The following is an 18,232-nucleotide window of genomic DNA, read 5'->3' as shown; positions in this document are numbered from 1 at the left end:
CAGGGACGTGGCTGTCCGCGAAGCAGCCCCCGACACTAACTGTCCCCGATCCGAGTCCCCGCTGCACCTGCACGGTGTGCCGCTCGACACAGCCCGTCACGCCTGCCGTCTGGCCGTCCTTCTGGCCTCTCTTCGGCCCCAGCCTCAGTGCAACTGTGCCTGTCCTCTGTCTCTCTGTCTGCTTCCTTAATGACCACATCGCCAGCGGTCCCCACGGCCAGGCCTGGGGCCCCACGCCTCTGCCCGTGTCACCTGTCCTGTGTAAACAAGACGCCGTCCTCCCCGGCACCCTGAGAAACCCTCCACCATCTCCTTCCTCACCTCCAGGGTCCGGTCGGGAAGGTTCCTGACGTCCCAGCGTCTGGCGGTCGAGGCCTCCCCTGTCTGCACTCACACAACCTCGCGCTCCCCTCAGCAGCTTCTTGCAACTTCTCTGGTCCTTGCTGTGCACCACCGTCGCTGTCAACCTCCCGACACGCAGCCCTGCCCTCTGTCTGCAGGCCCCGCCGTCTGGCAGAGCACTTGCCCCGTGGACAGCTGGCCCAGCCTCTTGTCCACGCGGGTCCTTATGCCGTCTCCCTGGTGGCGGATACTTGCGGGGCGCTACGGGCCACGCACTGTGCTCTCCCCTAATTTGGTGAGTCCCCACTGCGGCGCCCTGAGCCCCCCTCGTGAATACAGGGGCTGTGCGTTGTCTGTCGTCAGATTAGGCGAGCCACCGGCGGTAGAACGATCGTGGGCAGGTTCCAGTGTCCGGCAAGGACCATGCCCCTGATGAGAGCCCACTGAGTCCCGAATGGGGGGACGGAGGCAGGGGCGGATGGGGCACAAGGATGAGGGAGGGGGAGAGTCTGGGTTCTTGCTCTGATGTGGCCTCCCCGAGCGTACCGTGATCCTGAGCACACCTTCCGTCACCGGGCCAGGCCCTCCAGGGACAAATCAATTAACAAAGCGTGGCTGGCCTGTACGTGGCCTCCAGCGTGTTCACTGTGACCCGCTCTCCTCTGGCTCTTCTGCACAAACAAAGCCAAAGCCAAGGTTAGGAGCAGCCCTCGATGCCTGCGGACCGGCCCCCGAGCACAGTGGCCTCACCTGCTCGCCTGCCACCCCCCTCCCCGGGGCTGCACCTCACGCCTGCCGGCCTCTCCAATCCGGCTCTCGAACCACCTGCACAACAGGGGGACAGGGACGCAGCAAGGCTTCACGCCCCGTATTTCGCAGACCTCACGCTCAGGACCATGGACGTCCTGTTTCCAGAAGCATCCGAGCTGGCCCACGGAGCTGCGTCTTTCTTGAATTAAAATACGGAAGAAGCCGGCTTCTCATTAACAAGGAAATGACTCCCGTCCAAGAACACGTAGGAGGGCAGAAGAGCATATCGGACGACACCCGTGACCTCCACTCCCCGAGGTGAGACCCCGGAGCCAGAAGAGGGGCTCGGCCAGATCGGTCTCGCTGAGCTTGGCTGCACAGACCTGGTTCTCACCGGGACGCAGCCTCGGAGGCTCCGTGGCTTCTCGGCGGTGCGTGAGTCCCGGGCTCGTTTGTCACCGAGCCCGTCACTTGGCAAATGAGGCGTCGGCACGCCAGCCACGGCGGCTGGAGGAGGGAGGCCTGTCGGGACCGGCCGTTTGGGCGTCCGAGGGAAAACGGAGCGCCGGGGCCACGGGGGAGGCCGGGCGGGGCTCTGGGTCCCGAGGGCGGCCGGGCGCCTCCCCAGCTGCTGCCCGCGCCGAGGTCGCCCGCTGGCCCAGAACTTCCTGGAGCGTGCCCTCCGCAGGGAGCTGTCCAGGGGGCGGGCCAAGACACAGCCCAAGGGCACAGCCCCGAGCCACCCCTCCGCCCCACGCAGGTGACCAGGCATCGCGGCTCCGCGCCCCGCGTCTCGGGGAGGACGTGCCGGGCTCTCTGCCAACCCGCTCCGTTTGCCCGGTGGTTGGTGGACGTCCACCCGGGTTCGGACACGGGGCGGGGGGGGGGGGGGAGGGGGGGCTCTGTCAGCCTTCGTCTCAGCAGGTGGCGCGAGGCTCCATCTTTGTGGCTTCAGAGCCACCGGGGGGGGGGGGGGGGCTGCCAAGGAGGAGCCAGGACAAATCCCCGGATGGTGCTCGCTCCCGCCCTCGGGCTCTGAGCTCCCACGGCGCCGGCCGGCCGGCCGGCCAGTGCCCCGATCTGCCCCCACCCCACCCCCTTCCCGCCGCCACGGGAGCCTTGCGATTCTCCGGACCCACGGCTGCGGCTCCTCCCGGACTTTCCGCGTGGCTCCCCTGCCTCGGGGCCGGGGCCGCAGCCGCTCACTGGTGGGCCTTCCGGCCGCGTGTCTGCGCGGGGCGTCCGTCGCTCTGTGCGTGCGGGTGCGACGCCTCTGCGTCTGGGGGTCATAGGAGCGCACTTCCAACATCCACCCCGCTTGTCCTCCCTGTCCTGGTCTTCCCCCCTCCCCCTCCCTGTCCTCGTCTCCCCCCCCCCCATCCTGGTCTTCCCCCCTCCCCCCTCCCCGTCCTGGTCTTTTCCCCTCCCCCTCCCTGCCCTTGTCTCCCCGCCCCCCCCCCACCCGTCCTGGTCTTTCCCCCATCCTGGTCTTCCCCCCTCCCCCCTCCCCATCCTGGTCTTCCCCCCTCCCCTTCCCTGTCCTCGTCTCCCCCCCCATCCTGGTCTTCCCCCCTCCCCCCTCCCCATCCTGGTCTTCCCCCCTCCCCTTCCCTGTCCTCGTCTCCCCCCCCATCCTGGTCTTCCCCCATCCCCCCCCCGTCCTGGTTTTCCCCCCTCCCCCTCCCTGTCCTTGTCCCCCCGCCCCCCCCCCGTCCTGGTCTTCCCCCCTCCCCCTCCCTGTCCTCGTCTACCCCCCCATCCTGGCCTTCCCCCCTCCCCCCTCCCCCCTCCCCGTCCTGGTCTTCCCCCATCCCCCCTCCCCATCCTGGTCTTCCCCCCTCCCCTTCCCTGTCCTCGTCTCCCCCCCCATCCTGGTCTTCCCCCCTCCCCCCTCCCCGTCTTGGTCTTTTCCCCTCCCCCTCCCTGCCCTTGTCCCCCCCCTCTCCCCCGTCCTGGTCTTCCCCCCTCCCCCTCCCTGTCCTTGTCTCCCCCCCCATCCTGGTCTTACCCCCTCCCCCCTCCCCGTCCTGGTCTTTTCCCCTCCCCCTCCCTGCCCTTGTCTCCCTCCCCCATCTTGGTCTTTCCCCCTCCCCCCTCCCTGTCCTGTCCTTTCCTAAGTCAAATAAGGAGACTGTGCTAGAGCCTTCTAAGGAAGCAGCCGAGGGGCCTGGAGAGGAAGGAACGAAGGAAGGGAAGGAGAAGGTGGGTCTGTGGCTCCCATGGGAGAGGAGGGGGGGCGGGGGGGGGGCGGTGAGGGTGGGGGACAGAGAAGGTGGGAGAGCAGCTGGGTGGGGGACAAAGACCCTCCCCGACTCAGCCCGAGCCAAGACGGGTTCCTCTGCATCCTCCCTACGAGGAGGCCCTGCCTAGCGCTCTGTCCTTGTCCCTCGCGTAGCCGTGTTTTAGCACGAGTCCCGCACGGTGTGAGGAAATCCCCACCCCTGATATCTGACCAAAGCGCCCATCCCCACCCTGGACACCTGACAGGCAGGGCTGCTCTCAGCACAGGTCCTCAAGTTCATTTAGCAGAATCCCCCCTCCCCCGATGCTTCCTCTTAGGAATCTCCATCCACTGCCCCCACCTGCTCCCTGGTCCCTGCTGTGCCCCTAGCTGAGCTCAGTCCCTCTCCCCCATCGCTAAGCCCCACTGTAGCGGTCCCTCCGTCACTGAAGTCCCTTACCACCTCCAGCAGGTGCCATGGATAACGTCTCTCTTAGGAGAGGCAGCCAGTCCCCAGAAGGGGCATCTATGTGGCTGGAACCTTAGCCCGCCTCCCAGAGGCGTCCCTGGTGACCTCCCTCCCCTCCATAAACACACACCTGTGGCCCAGGGGTAGCGGAAAAGTTCCCAGCCCCCCAGGTGTGACATGGGGGCAGCACAGAAAGAATAAAGCATCTCAGCTTTGACCCGTGTGGACCCCTCCTCAAACCTTCACCCCAGGACCCGCCCACGTGCAGGAGCCTTGGCAGGGCCCTTGACTGAGGTGAGTTTCTGCTGCTTTCCCGCAACGGGAGCCAGAATAGAAGCAGGTGGAAGCAGGGACACGCAGGTGCATTTCCCGCACACCTGAGTCTGCAAGATGAGACCTACTGCCTGTCTGTGCACCTTACCTGCAAGGCAGGGACGCTTTGCAGAGGGGGCTGTGTCTTCGAGTTTTCTAACGTTTATTCATTTCTTGAGAGACAGCGAGAGTGCGCGAGCGGGACAGGGGCAGAGAGCAGCCAGAGGGAGACACAGAATCCGAAGCAGGCTTCAGGCTTTGAGCTGTCAGCACAGAGCCCGATGTGGGGCTCGAACCCACGGACTGTGAGATCATGACCTGAGCCGAGGCCGGAGGCTTAACCGACTGAGCCACCCAGACACCCCTAATGTTTATTTATTTATTTTTGCGAACGAGAGCAGGGGAGGGGCAGAGAGAGAGACACAGAATCCGAAGCAGGCTCCAGGCTCTGCGCTGTCAGCACAGAGCCCGACGCGGGGCTTGAACTCATGGACTGTGAGATCATGACCTGAGCCGAAGTCGGACGATTAACCGACTGAGCCACCCGGGGGCCCCTGGAGGGGTCTGTGTCGTACTCACTTTTGTATCTCTGCCGTGTCTTACGGAGTGAGGTGCCCATAACTGCTCAGTGAACGTGAACTGAATCAGTTTTAAATTTAAAAATGCTCTCAATTATCTTAGCATATTGCCTTGACATTCTTGATTGCCGATCCAACTTCCCCACCAGACAGCAAAGTCCTCAAAGGCAAACACTGTGTTTTTGCCTCCATGTTCCCAGTGTGTAAGCTGAGGCTGGGACGTGGGAGACACTCAGAGAGGGCGGCTGGCGGCAGGAACGGGTGAAGAAATGAAAAAGATGAAAAAGATGTGGTGTGCGGGCGTGCGAGAGAGACGTACTGGCTGCATGATGGAGGGAGTCACGTAACCTTGACTTCCTCTCCCGCAGAACGCAGATGATAGAAGCTATTGCACAGAAATGTTTTTGAAGATGCAGTCGGGAAGGGCCCTTACCAGTCGGAACAGGCACACGGCGTCTTAAAAATGCGGAAAACAAACACTCAACAAACCGTACTTGCTGATTGCCTACAAATACGCCATTTGAAATACTCGTCTTTCCCAGATTCAAAATACGAACAGCAGCCCCTGTCTCTGGAATGATGGCTGCTTGGAATCCCTTAGAGGTGCACACTGAAAACTGAAACCTGGGTTCAAAAAAAGAGAAAGAAAATGGGGCACCTGGGGGGCTCAGTCGGTTGACTGTCGGACTTTGGCTCAGGTCGTGGTCTCACAGTTCATGGGTTCGAGCCCTGCATCGGGCTCTGTGCTGACAGCTCGGAGCCTGGAACCTGCTTCAGATCCTGTGTCTCCCTCTCTCTCTCTCTGCCCTTCCCCTGCTCACGCTCTGTCTCTGTTTCTCAAAAATAAATAAACATTTAAAAAAACTTAAAAAAAAGAAAGAAAAAAGGCAAGAACAAATTCCCTGGGGCACGACGCTATCTCCAAAGAAGACATCTAAATTGTTGATGTAACAATGGGAAGCGTGGCACCTTGTTGCAAAGACATTATTGTCAGCTCATCTGGCGTTAGGATCGATAAGATCTCGCCAGGCTGCTCCCGCACAGGATGACCACCTTGAGGACACCTGGCCGGGCAGCGGCATCTCCGCAGCCACCCCACAGCCAGGAGGGACGCCTGAGTCGGTGGCTGCTCTCCTCGGGAGCTGTGACTCACAGGGACGCACGGACGCAGGGACAGAGGCACAGCCAGGCTGCAGGACAGCAGAGCGGGGGCTCTGGAAGGCTCTGCACCTGCCGGGAAGGGCGCGGAGCACAGGGCAGCGGGTGCAGGCAGGCCAGCCGGGCCGAGGGGCCGCGCAGAGGGCTCCCAGCCCGTGTGCTTCCTTTCCCCACTGGAGCCTCCGGGAAGGGCTCGTTATTTTGCTTGGGAGGCGGAATCAGCAGATGATACGGACTCAGGCCTGCAGCGGTCGAGGCTTTTTTTCCCCCTAAACCGAAGGAGTATTAGTGAAAGCGTTAGAAATAAGCCCACATCTTCCGTTTTACTACATTCAGCGTTGGGTCGTGCGCCAAGATCTGTTGTCCAGGATGTGCATTTGCCGACCGCTGCCGCAAACAGCTACTCTTAAGGCTCCCTGGGCTCCAGACCTGCTGCCTGAGCCAGGACCCTGTCACCAGCGTCCCTGCTTCTGTCATCATCCGCCCTCTGTGCAGAGGAGACACGGCCCTGACTGCACACCTTCCCGGGCAGAGCAACGGACATTTGCCCCTTGTGTCTGTGACAGCCAGTGAGTCTGGGGGCAGGGACGCTGGACACCGGTTGGGGACCGAGCCGATCTCAACAGACACGGGCCGGAAGCAGAACGTAAACCTGGTCCCTCTGAGTGCTCAGTTTCACGGTCCGGCCCACACGGGGCTCTCGGCTACCCCCAGGAAGCACAGCCCTACCCGGGAGAAGGATCTAGATTTCATCTCCTGTCCTGAGGTTTCGGAAAGCGCTGGGCTCGCCTGGGGCCCTAGCTCAGGGTCCTCCCCTGACCCTCCCCCTTCCTTTCTGTGCCCAACACCTGTGGTACCCTGGTTCCCTCTCCTGGATTTCTTGGCCAGCACCTGCTAGGCTGGGTGGGAGCGAGGGTGCTGAGCCCTGATGCTGGTACTTCCTCTGCTCCGTGCACCCACCCGAATAACACATCTGAGTCCCAGAGCACCATCTGCCCTCCACAGACCGCGGTGCCAGCTAGAGCCCAGGCTAACTCGGCCCCAAGCCACTGTCTGGTCTGCCTCCAAGGGTCCCCCCCAAGCTGGGACACGCTCCCAGCCTCTGAGGGTCCCCCTGAGCTGGGACACACTCCCAGCCCCCACCCCAGGACACGCTCCCAGCCTCCGAGGGTCCCCCTGAGCTGGGACATGCTCCCAGCCCCCCGGGACACGCTCCCAACCTCCGAGGGTCCCCCGAACTGGGACACACTCTCAGCCTCTGAGGGTCCCCCTGAGCTGGGACACGCTCCGAGCACCCTCAGGACACGTTCCCATCCCTCGAGGGTTCCCCCCTCAGCTGGGACACACTCCCAGCCTCCGAGGGTCCCCCTGAGCTGGGACATGCTCCCAGGCCCCCCAGGACATGCTCCCTTCCCCCAAGGGTCCTCGCCCCCCCCCCCCCCGAGCTGGGACACACTCCCAGCCTCCGAGGGTCCCCCCGAGCTGGGACACTCTCCCAGGCCCCCCAGGACATGCTCCCTTCCCCCAAGGGTACCCCCCCCCCCCCGAGCTGGGACACACTCCCAGCCTCCGAGGGTCCCCCCGAGCTGGAACACACTCCCAGGCCCCCTAGGATACGCTCCCATCCCCCAAGGGTCCCCCCCCCGAGCTGGGACACACTCCCAGCCTCCGAGGGTCCCCCCGAGCTGGGACACTCTCCCAGCCCCACCCCCCCGGACACACTCCTAGGCTCCAGTCCCGCACGGCCCCCACTCGTCTTCCTTTCCGCTGCCTTGGCAGCTGAGGTGTCCCCTGCGCCCACTCGACGACACCCCCACCCCCACCACGAGCCGGGACCTGCACCCAGCACCCGGCCTCTGGAAGGACCTGGGTCCCAGGCCTGGATGAGGGCCCCGTCTGGTCTGGGACCCGCAGGTGGGCTGGTGCGGAGAGGGGAGGGAGTGCTCCCTCTGTCGAGGGCCAGCACGAGGTGCTGAGGAAGCTCCACTCCAGCCCGCAGGCTGGGACCTGCTCTCCCAAGATGCCCCTGGGCAGACGGAGGAAAACGTTTTTGGAAGAACATGGACGTTTCCAAAAAGCAGCACCGAATTAGCATCACCAGGAAAGTCAGAATTTTCCGGACTTTTCTTACACGGGTCTCACGGCTCAGTGGTGTCTCCTCCGAGTTCCGGACGGGACCGGGGTGTCAACGGTTCTCTGTGCTGGAGCCTCTGCCGGGAGCACCCGCTTCTTCCTGGGGGTGCAGGAAAAGCTTCCCCGACCACCACCTCCCGGAGTCATTTAGAGGAAGCAGGGATTCCTTTTCCACTTTTACCACGTCTCATTTCTGTCTTGTTCAACAGAAAACGAAGCCCTCTGGGGACGGGTTTGCACGTCTCGGGGTGCGGTCAGGGACAACAGGTAACACGTTGTCTTAGCAAACAGGTAACCACACTTCACGCTGCCCCGAGGAGGGGCCGTGGGCTGCCCCCGTGGCCGGCTCTGTGGCTGTGGGGGAACCTCGTTCCAAGCACCACAGACACGACGCGTCGGCAGGAAACGGAGATGCAGGAGGGGAAGCTCGTGTTCGCAGGCAGGGAAGCGTCCACGCGATGACGGCCCCGAGCCAGTCTTCAGACGCACCTCACACCCCGACGTCCCGAGGGGGCACGGCCCTGGGGCGGGACGTTAACGGCCCCTCTCTCTGGCCTGCCCTCCCACCGCCAGCTGTGCCCTGAGATGGGTTCCACGGGGGCTCCTGAACCCCTGACTCCCCCAAGTGTTACCCCGTACGACGCAGAACCTTCAGACAGGTTCCCAGAACTCTCCTCTCCGCGCGCCCCCTTCCATCTAGTGTCCGTGCTGGCTTGTCATTTCTGCGCCCTGTTAGATGGTGAGCGTCCGAGGGAGGGAGCCACGTCCCAGCCCTTTCCGGTCACCCAACCCCCACCAAGGGTCAGCACACGGTGCAAAGGGGGCACCTGATAGAAGGTTTGTCGAACTGCACTGAGTGCCATAAATCACGATTCAGATCCCTGAGGATTCGGCTCCTGGGTTCAAATACATCAGAATGATTTCTTTCGCACGAACACGATTTCACAGTGTCGCCGGCCCACGCCCGCCCCGGTGAACTCCTCCAGCAGAAGCAAGAGTCTGGCACGTGTCTGAGTAAATGGCGAGCGGCGACTCTCTTGGGCCATTAAAGGGGGTTCAGCTGGGTCAGGTTGTGGCAAATACCCACATGCCCTAAGCTCAGTGCGAACGCCGTCCTTCTTCTATGTGCAATTCAGGAGACACGGTTTTGGAAGGGGACAGTTAGCAGCGGCGGTCCACCCCGAGTTGTCGCACCTGCAGAGTGGTGGCGGCGCCCCTGCCTGACTCCCTCACGGGCGCCAGCGTGCAGACGACAAAGGAAACCTGCGACGTGGCCCCTGATTTCCAGGGGCTCGAAGTCGATCTGGAGACGAACATGAGTAATGCTGTGTGGTCACTCCTGCCCGGGGTCAGTGCCGAGGGCAGGGACGGGGAGCGGCACCCGCACCCGAGCCGGGCAGGATGCCAGCAGCGGACCCTCCCCAGCCCCTGTGGCTGCGTCTCGAGAGGCGGGTGAGTGAACGGGCAAGGGTGAAATCCCTCGTGCGGGACGGAAGGGCACGTGTTCAGAACGGCTGAGGCGCGAGTGAGGACCGCTTCAGGTGGCCAGGTTGCAGCCCGTGCCGGGGGACAGACGAGGGTCACGGCCGCAGGCATGAGCCCCGAGGCAGCAGCGTCTCCTGGAAGGGAAAGGTCTCGGGCAGATGAGGACGTGCTCCGCCTTCTAGAAGGGGCGTAATGATGCAGGGCTGGCAGACAGACTTGAGAAAGGGGAGTCTGGAAGCAGGGAGATCACGCAGAAGCCACCGGAATTGTCCAGGTGAGAGATGACAAACCGAGCTAACGTGTGAACCCAGGAGAGAGAGTCGGAAACTATTACTTAGATTGCGTGGCTGGATTAGACAGGGAGGAGGGGAGAGGGGAGAGGGGGAGGGAGGGGTGCCGGCTCCAGGCTCCGTCATCGGACGCTGGAGGACAGGGACTCTGGTTTCCAACACGTCTACTTTGAGGTTTCTGGAGACCATTCTAGGGGGGGAATCTACACAGTTAGACGTTTTAGAGCAAGTCCCAGAAGACCAGTCTGGGCTGGAATTCGTTTTCCACAAGACACGAATCCTTGTGCCTTAAAAAGAGAGGCGCTCCGAGTAAACGAATCTGAGAACACGGTATTCTGTGTCAGAGAGCCTCCCATACCACCATGGTGCATCGACGGCTCCGAGAGGTCCCGCACCAGAGACCCGCCAAAGCTCTCGGTGCCCAGGCTTGTTGGACCATGAGACCCTTCGTCCGACGAGCAAATGTCAACCGGATGTTGACGCTGGGGGCCACAGACGATGGATGAAGCCACAAGGGTGTGGACTGGCCCAGGTGTGCTCCTGCAGGTGTGCCGGTGTGTGGACAAGGGGGAGGTCGAGGACAAAACCCCAGCCATAGTCACTCTGAACATCTTTCAAGCCGCCTGGGCCTCTCTTACACCGATGGCCACCAAACGGGAGGCGTGGACATCTCTGCCTCATGCTGTTCATCACTGCGTACCTACCTTCCTTTTCCATTGATGCTGTTCAATGAGCAAGATGCGTTGATCAAACAGTCGGTGAATGGCACTGTGGCTGGATGGACAGAGGGATCACTGGACCGTGACCTTGGTGATGGACAGTTCCAGCACCTGCCCTCTGGACTCTGCTGAGGACCTGGAAGACGGAGGCTAACCTCACCCCACCCCGGCTGGCCATCTTGTTGAGGCCGCCTTCTCCGGTTTGGAGCCCCAGGATCCAAGTTTAGAGGCGGTGTCGCCTAGACTTTGGGGGACGTTCAGGGAGATCACAGAATGTACTGATGTTGAGAGCGGAGGAAGAGAAACCCTCAACTTGTAAAAGAAAACCAAAGAAAGTACGCAGAGGTAAAGAAGGAAACCACAAGAGTTCCGTTCAAAGCAGAAAAGCATTTCAAGGAGACAGATCAGCACGATCCAGGCAGGTCCAGAAAGGCCGACACAGGGTTTGTAACCAGGGCACCAGCGGCGACTGCCGTGAGAAGCATTTCGAAGCAGTGGACACAAAAGCCGGGCTCGGGGGTTCAAGGTGAATGGGGTGGGGCAAGGTCCACATGTGCAGACCTCTCCTTCTGGAAGCGCCGTCCTGAGATGGGGTGAAGGGAGGTCTCTGAGAAGGGGCGGGAGCCGGGCCCAGAGCTCAGGTGAGATCCTGAGCCGGAAGCAGGGCCGGGAGGGAAGGGGGGAGAGGAGCGTGTTTGTTTACGATGAGGGGAATCTCTTGTCTCGCGGATCCGGAGGCCAGACACCTGAACTCAAGCTGCTCCCCGCTCTCCCTCGGGCTCTGGGGCCACCGGCAGCCCAGGTGAGCCCAGCCTCGTCTCCACATCTGTCACCCCGGGGCATCCCCCCTCGCGTGCCCTGGTGTCCAAATCTCCCCCTTCCGTGAGGACGTGATTCAGTCCAGATTAAGGGCCAGCGCTGCTCTGCGTGACCACGTCCTACGCAAGTACATCCGCAATGACCCGATTTCCAAGGAAGCTCTCCTTCTGAGGCCCTGGGGCGTTAGGACTGCAGCGTCTCTTTGGGGTGACACGGTTCAACCCGTCACGGGTGGCACCCTTCCTTTCTGGGACAAGGGCTGATGCACAGGAAGCTTGACGAAAGGAGACCTTTCAAGTGCAGAATCCACATTTCCATCACCTCTGCCAGCCCCTGGCCAGCGGCTACGTGCTGGGGGCGATTTCATCATCCTCTGTCCCCCGGTGACTTCCCCCCCCCCCCCCCCCCACCGCCCATCCCGGGCAGCAGGTGGAGTCGTCTGGCCTCGCTACGTCTAGAAAAGCAGATCAAAGCTGAACCACAAAGAGGGAGAAAAGCCAGTTCTCGGCTTTTGACGTTCAAACTAGACTTTTGAAATTCCCCACAGAGGCCGCATTGGTGAGAAGGGCTGTGTGTGCGACAGCTTGGCTCAAGTTTAAGCCGTGGAACCGAGGACGAGAACGGGGAGCATGAGGGACGCCATAAGTGGGGGAGGGACGCCATAACTGGGCTGAGGGTCCGCGGGTGGGCGGGAGGACCGTGCACCTGCTCCAGCGCCCGGCAGTGTCCTGGCCGGAGCCCCCGCTGTCCCCTCGTGTACAGATGGGCCGCCGCGTCCCAGCAGAGAGGAAGCAACCTCTATTGCCAAAATTAATAGTAACAATAACTGAGGTTCTGCGGATCCAGGCCAACCTCCTCCCTCTTCCAGGAAGGGTTGTCTAAGGTCCAGGAGAGACACCAGCACCTGTGCATGGAAAAGTCAGGGCGGCTCTCGTGATTCCAGGTCACCTTGACTGTCTACACAGCAGGGGCAGCAAGAACACGGAACGCTGGCCTCCGGTAGGGTCCAGTGCCACGGATTCCCGTTGGCCCCTTCGTGCCTGAGTGACGGAGATCTGAAAATGCTCTAAGGGAGCCAAGGTCGCTGACAGAGTCTCCCCTTTCTTCTCGCCGCTCTACGGACAAAAGCCAGGGAATGGTACTACTGGGAAGACCTGGGCTTATTTTTAGTAGCAAGTCTTATGTATTTGACGCTGTGTGTGCAGCAGGCACATGCTGAACCCTTTTCATCAGTGTCCCTAACGCTCAAATAATCCCATTTCCCAGATGAAGCATCAGAGATGTTAAGCCACCTGCCCGAGGCCACCTAGGCAGCAAGCCATATGGCAGGATCGAAACCCAGGAATCTGCTGGAAACCGAACCGATGCTCCTTCCCAACCGCCGCGCCGTCCTGTCCCCGTCCAGAACACGTGTGCGCTTCCTCAGCCGCTTCCCATAAAGACCAGAAGGAAGCGTTTGGGAATGCAATGCCATCAAGCACCTGCTACGTGCCCGGCACGGTGCATTTGCACGGCTCGCCTCAGCCCCGGTGTCAGAAATTCCCTCCGCCGTTAATGCCGACCTCCCTGGAAGCCAGCATCGCTGATGAGAAAAGCACCAGATTGGTCTACGGACCAGTGATTTCACTCAATTTACACCTAATGGGACTCATGTAACCAATTCTGCCACTCTGTTGCTCAGAAAATTGCACTGGTTCCTCCTTTAAGGCTCGAAGTTGAAGTGCAGGTCCCTAATCTGGTTCTCGAGGCTCCCAGGGCCTGCAGTGTCTCCCGCTGTGGCCTCCACGCACCCCACGCCAGAAGACGTAAGTCATGTTCCTGCCACGGCTCACACCATCATCACTGCCACCGCCCCCCCACCCCCACGCTGCCTCCTTAGAGACCCAGTGCGCGTGCTAGCCTCTCCGGGGACCTTTGCCGGACCGCCCGCGACCAGAAGTAACGCCTCTCCTCTGACCTGCACACGTTTATCCGTGTCCCCTGAGACGTGAGCACATTCGACCCTGCATACGGCGAGTTCTGTGCATGAGTCAGCGTGCCTCCAGCTGTGGGCGTCTTGAGGGCTCAGCATTTGACGCCTGTTCTCCAAAGCCCCTCGCGGTATCTGACACATGGCAAGAGCTCGATGGGTGTTAGCCAAATGGATTAAAAAATAAAGACACTGTTCTTTTTTTTTTTCCTACATTTATTTACCTTTGAGAGACAGAGAGAGACAGAGGACGAGTGGGGGAGGGGCAGAGAGAGAGAGAGGGAGACACAGGATCCGAAGCAGGCTCCAGGCTCTGAGCTGTCAGCACAGAGCCCGACGCGGGGCTCGAACTCACAGACTGTGAGATCAGGACCTGAGCTGAAGTCGGATGCTTAACCCACTGAGCCACCCAGGTGCCCGTAAAGGCACCGTTCTTGATTCATGGGAAGAGAACAAAATATAAAAAAAGCGCCTGACCTACGGAAGGGTTCGCCGTAAGCAAGTCCAGACTGGAGAGACCCCAAAACCTCCCTGGGTCAAGGGCGAGCCGGCGCCGGGGGGACTGAGTGCGAAGGCAGTTCACGCCGGGCTCCACTCTCATGAGCAACGGAAACCGACTCGAGGGAACTTATCCGAAGGCCACCTGCACCGTTACTCACTGGCCCCGCAGGACAAGCACCGCTTGACTGTTCGGGGCCAGCCCCCCCCCGTCCGGAATGAATGAACCCCTCCCTGTCCTCCGTTTCTTGCGTCCCTCCATCCGCGACAGTGGCCAAGACAGTTCTGAGACAGTGCAACTAGCCTTCACATGGGTCGCACGCTCCGGGCGGCTCCATCAGGGCTGGGAGGCAAAGCAACCGGTGTGATTAATATTCTGAGTGTTCCGAGTATATGCTCAGAGCCACAGATGCCTCCGGGGTCCGTAATGACAGCACCAACCACCGGTGCCGCTCGGGGGGCCGGAGGTTCTGAGGGCTTTGCACCCCCTCCGTCCACCCAGGGCTCCCTACTGCAGCTGTCCGGGCCCCACTTCTGCCTTCACAGGGCCCCCGGGCCGCTGCCTTCCCCCAATGTCATGAAGCAGCCCACGGGCTCAAACCGGCTACTTCCGTCCCGAATTCGCAAGACCTGGGGCGTCTTGGAGCTCTCCCAAAACATCCCGGGTTTCCTTCTCTTCCCTGAGGTTAGAATCTAGGAATCTGATCTCTTGGCTCTTGTGCCTGAATTGGTCAACTGGTGCTGGTGACACCCAGCTGTGCCTCCCTCGTCGGATGGGATTCCCGCTACAAACAGTGAGAACCACCTGGGACTCAATACACGTCTGAAGACGAGAGTAAGGAACTCACAGAATTCGCGGGAAGGTTGGACGACCTGACTTTGAGAAAACCAGACTGGGGACCACTCAGCGGTCAGGAAGGGGCGGCTGAATCCACCTCCCGGTGCTGGGCGCCAGGCCCGCCTGCACCGCCCAGGTGCCGGGTGAGGCCACCTCCTGGCTGTCCTGGGGTGGGGGGGGGGCGGTGGGCACGGCAGGGCTCGTGTGCCGCAGGGCCCCTCTTGTGCGTGCTCTGGGCAGCAGGCTTGGAGGGGTAAATCTGGCTCCCTTCTTCCCAGGCCAGTGGGAAATGTGCAGGAGGTATATTTCCTGGGGGGCCTTACCGACTCTTGGTGGGGCTGGCAGATGAATGCCCCACTGCCCTCACCTTGGTAGAGGTGCCCTGGCCGGGGTCCTTTGCTGTGTCCCGGGAGCCCCCAGCAGGACGGAGCCCGTGCCGCTCCCGCAGTGGGGACCTGCCGGGGCCACGCCTCCTTCCCTCCTTGTCTCACTTCCGCTGTTTCTGGGATCATCTCCCCCATAGACTGCTTGTACGCCCCACCCGTCTCAGAGTCTGCTCCTGCGAGAACACAGCCTAGGGCACCTGCACTGCGTCTCATCCCACCGGCCCAGCCCCACGGGGCCCCGCTCCAACACAGACCAGCGTGTGGAGACTATAACCGTGGGCTTTGCAAAAACCGAGAGAGACCACAGGTTGTGGGGCCTTGTTCATATGAAAGTCCAGAAGAGACAAGTGCCTGCACATAGGAAGCAGACGAGTGGTTTGCAGGGGCGGGGGGTGCCTGCTTCACAGGGTGGGGGTTTCTGCGTGGGGCGAGGCTACACATTGCGGTGCGATTAACGCCGCTGAAGTGCAGGCTCTGAAGTGTGTGCCCTGGACCGGACGGTCGGAAGCGGCCACATGGTCAATTCGTGCTATGTTACTTCGCCAGGATGCAGACAACGGTCAGGAAAACAGGTGGCAGGGCGACTGCACGTCGGTGCATCAGGGCGGGACATTGCCTGCCTTCCGGTCTGAGGCGCCACCCGCCGCGGCCCACACCTCCCACCGTGGCCGCCCAGCTCGCACATGGCCCCGGGGCCTGTGGACACGTGCACGCACCCATCCCCGGGGCCGGTCACCCGAGGCGGGTGTGCAGAAGCCTGCGGCCCCCCGTCGGGTGGGAGTTTCCTCTCGACTCCCCCTCAACTCCCTCCAGGCCGCCCGGCAGCTCAGCGTCACCGGCAGAGCCACGGGGCCCATCTGGAGGCTGATGCCCGGGATGCGCCGGGCCGTGGAGGCCGCAGGACCAGATGTGGGGCTGGCGGTCCCGCCGGGCTCGGCGGGAACCTGTGGGGGGTGTTCGGGGGACACTGACTGCACAAGCCTCGCTGTGTCCTGGGAAACCGCGGTCTGCCCACGAGCCTGCGGCAAGGCCTGCGTCTCCGGGGAAAGTGTGCCCGCATCGGCCCCTGCCCCGCCCCCACACCGCACACCCGCACCTGCCACCGCACCGGCGCTCGCCCCGCTGGCTCTCCCTGCTCACTCCGCGCGCCCGGCCAGAGCGCAGGTTCACGCGTGTGCCTCTCGGGGCCGCGGACGAGCCCGAACCTCCCCGGCTGACCTCTAGTGGCTCCCGGGTCAGGTCACGGAGGAGCCGGGATGCGCGGCCAGGGGGCCCTCGTTTTCCTAAAATGGGGAATCTGCTCTCAGCTCCCACTCAGCGCAGTGATCCCTTCCACGGAGAGGGGTCCTGAGAGCACAGGCGCATCGGAGCCCCAGATCCACGGTGTTCCAGCAGGTGGCTGGGGAGGGTTGCCGCTGAGGCAACGACCCTCAGCAGCGACCCTCCCCAGCCACCTGCTGGAAGGAGGCAGACCCGCGCGTCTCTGCAGTGCCGCGGGCTCACAGCGCAGGCCCCTCGAGCTGCTGGAGGTCTGGCCGCACCCCAGCCTCCCTGCACCTTGTGGGTTGGAGGTGGGGGGGCGGAAGTGAGGTGTTTTCCCCTAGAGGCGCCACGTGGAGAGGGGCCCTGCATCCTCCCACTGAGATGACTGCTCTCAGCCTCCCCTCACACCCCGAATCTCCGTGCTCCCCAGGGTGGGACTGCGGTCCTCCCTGGGGGCTTATACAGATCACCAAACACCAGCCTGCTGCCTTCTGACCAGACAACTCCAGCCCAGGGGGAGGGGACGTGGAGAATTGACAGGTGCGTGCGTTAAGAAAATTCCAGAAGGTGATAAGGGCTTGGAAGAAAATGAAAGCGGGGTCACGAGATAGGAGGTGAGAGAGCACGGTTGGCAGTTCAGAGAATGTGGGGGGCCGAGTGAACCCTCTGCCCAGTGAGGGTGCCCTTGGGAGGAAGCCAGCGGGGAGGTTTGGGGTAATGGGACAGCCTGAGTCAAAGGCGCAATCTGGACCAAACTCCGCGGGTCCAGGAGACAGATGGGGGGCAGAGGGGCCAGAGCGCCCGGAGAAGATGGGGAGGGTTCCGGGAGAGGCCAGAGCGAAAGGCGGGAGCCAGGTCGTGCAGAACCTTTCCAGCCTGCCAGGAACTCGCTCTGTAAGTGCGTTTATAAACCACGGGACATTTTAGGCTTGCGGCTGTCATAACCTGACTTGTGTTTCTTAAAAGATCATTGTTGCTGCCCCGTGAAGAGTGGAATGGCCAGACCGAGGCCTGATAAGCAACCACTAGAACAGCCCAGGGTGGGGCGGGGGGCCAGATGCGGGCGGCGACGGGGGACAAGGACAAGTGAGACCCAGATCCCTCCACAGCGCTGACGAGACGGACAAAGGCAGAGCATCAGCTGGGCACGCGGACTGGGACCGCTCCACACGGTGGGGACACTCAGGAGGGACGGGTCTGGGCAAACAAGGGGACCCAGCTTTGGCTGGTGGGGACAGGGACATGGCGGTGGTGGGGGCAGTGGTGTGGCGATGGCGGGGACAGCAGAAGCCGAAACAAACACGAGCACACAGGACAGCCTCGTTGCTCCTAGGGAGCCTTTAGGAGAGAAATCACTCTGGAAGCTGTTTGGATTTAGAGTGTGTGGATGGCATCCAAGGAACGCTGTCCCTGATTTCTAACAGAGTCGGTGGCCCGGAATCTAACTTCCTCGGGTGAGAGACGGGACCTCGCTTGTACACGGAGCAAGGAGCCTCTGTCACCGTCAGATTAGCTTCCTAACCGGTTAGTTTTCAGACTCCCCCCTGGAACATCCCACTAATATTTTTCACATCGATTACACCTAATGTGGTAACGCCTTGGATGTATTGGGTTAAGTAAAATAAAATATTAAAATTAACTGCACCTGTTTACTTGTGCCTTCGAAACGTGGATACTGGTGCATTTAAAATTACATACGTGGCTTCCCGTATAGTTCCGTGAGACAGCGCTGCTGAGACACCAGTTAAAATTATTTAACGGAACAGCGTGCGGCTTTCAGACAACTTCTGTGTACTGCCATGGGGTTTATTAATAGTCTCTCACCTGGCAAGTTTTATTTTGGTTCAGAAAGTTCCGGGATAGGGAAGGCACACACAGCTGTAACAATTACGGATAATCTGCAGCTCAGGGAAAGAGGGACGACATCTCTGGGAGCCTCTGGGACTTGACTCATAGTCACTGGACGCTGGCCGCAGCGTCACTGGTCACGTCCGACATACGC

General features: G+C 61.5%; 2 long non-coding RNA genes across 2 annotated transcripts in view; one reads left to right on the top strand and one right to left on the bottom strand.

Moving 5' to 3' along the window:
- LOC147580517 (uncharacterized) overlaps positions 1-18,232 on the bottom strand; it is a 160,444-nt gene that overhangs the window by 42,421 nt on the left and 99,791 nt on the right. The window lies entirely within an intron of this gene.
- Positions 16,576-17,867, top strand: LOC147580518 (uncharacterized). The gene is made up of 2 exons (XR_015253016.1): positions 16,576-16,770; positions 17,197-17,867. It is a non-coding gene; the product is annotated as an uncharacterized LOC147580518 (long non-coding RNA).

Source organism: Puma concolor, chromosome B3 (assembly GCF_028749965.1).
Source record: "Puma concolor isolate L17-30 chromosome B3, mPumCon1.1.hap2, whole genome shotgun sequence".
Classification (NCBI taxonomy): Eukaryota; Metazoa; Chordata; class Mammalia; order Carnivora; family Felidae; genus Puma; species Puma concolor.
Note: the sequence above shows the minus strand (reverse complement) of the source record. Positions and strands in the feature narration are given on the sequence as shown.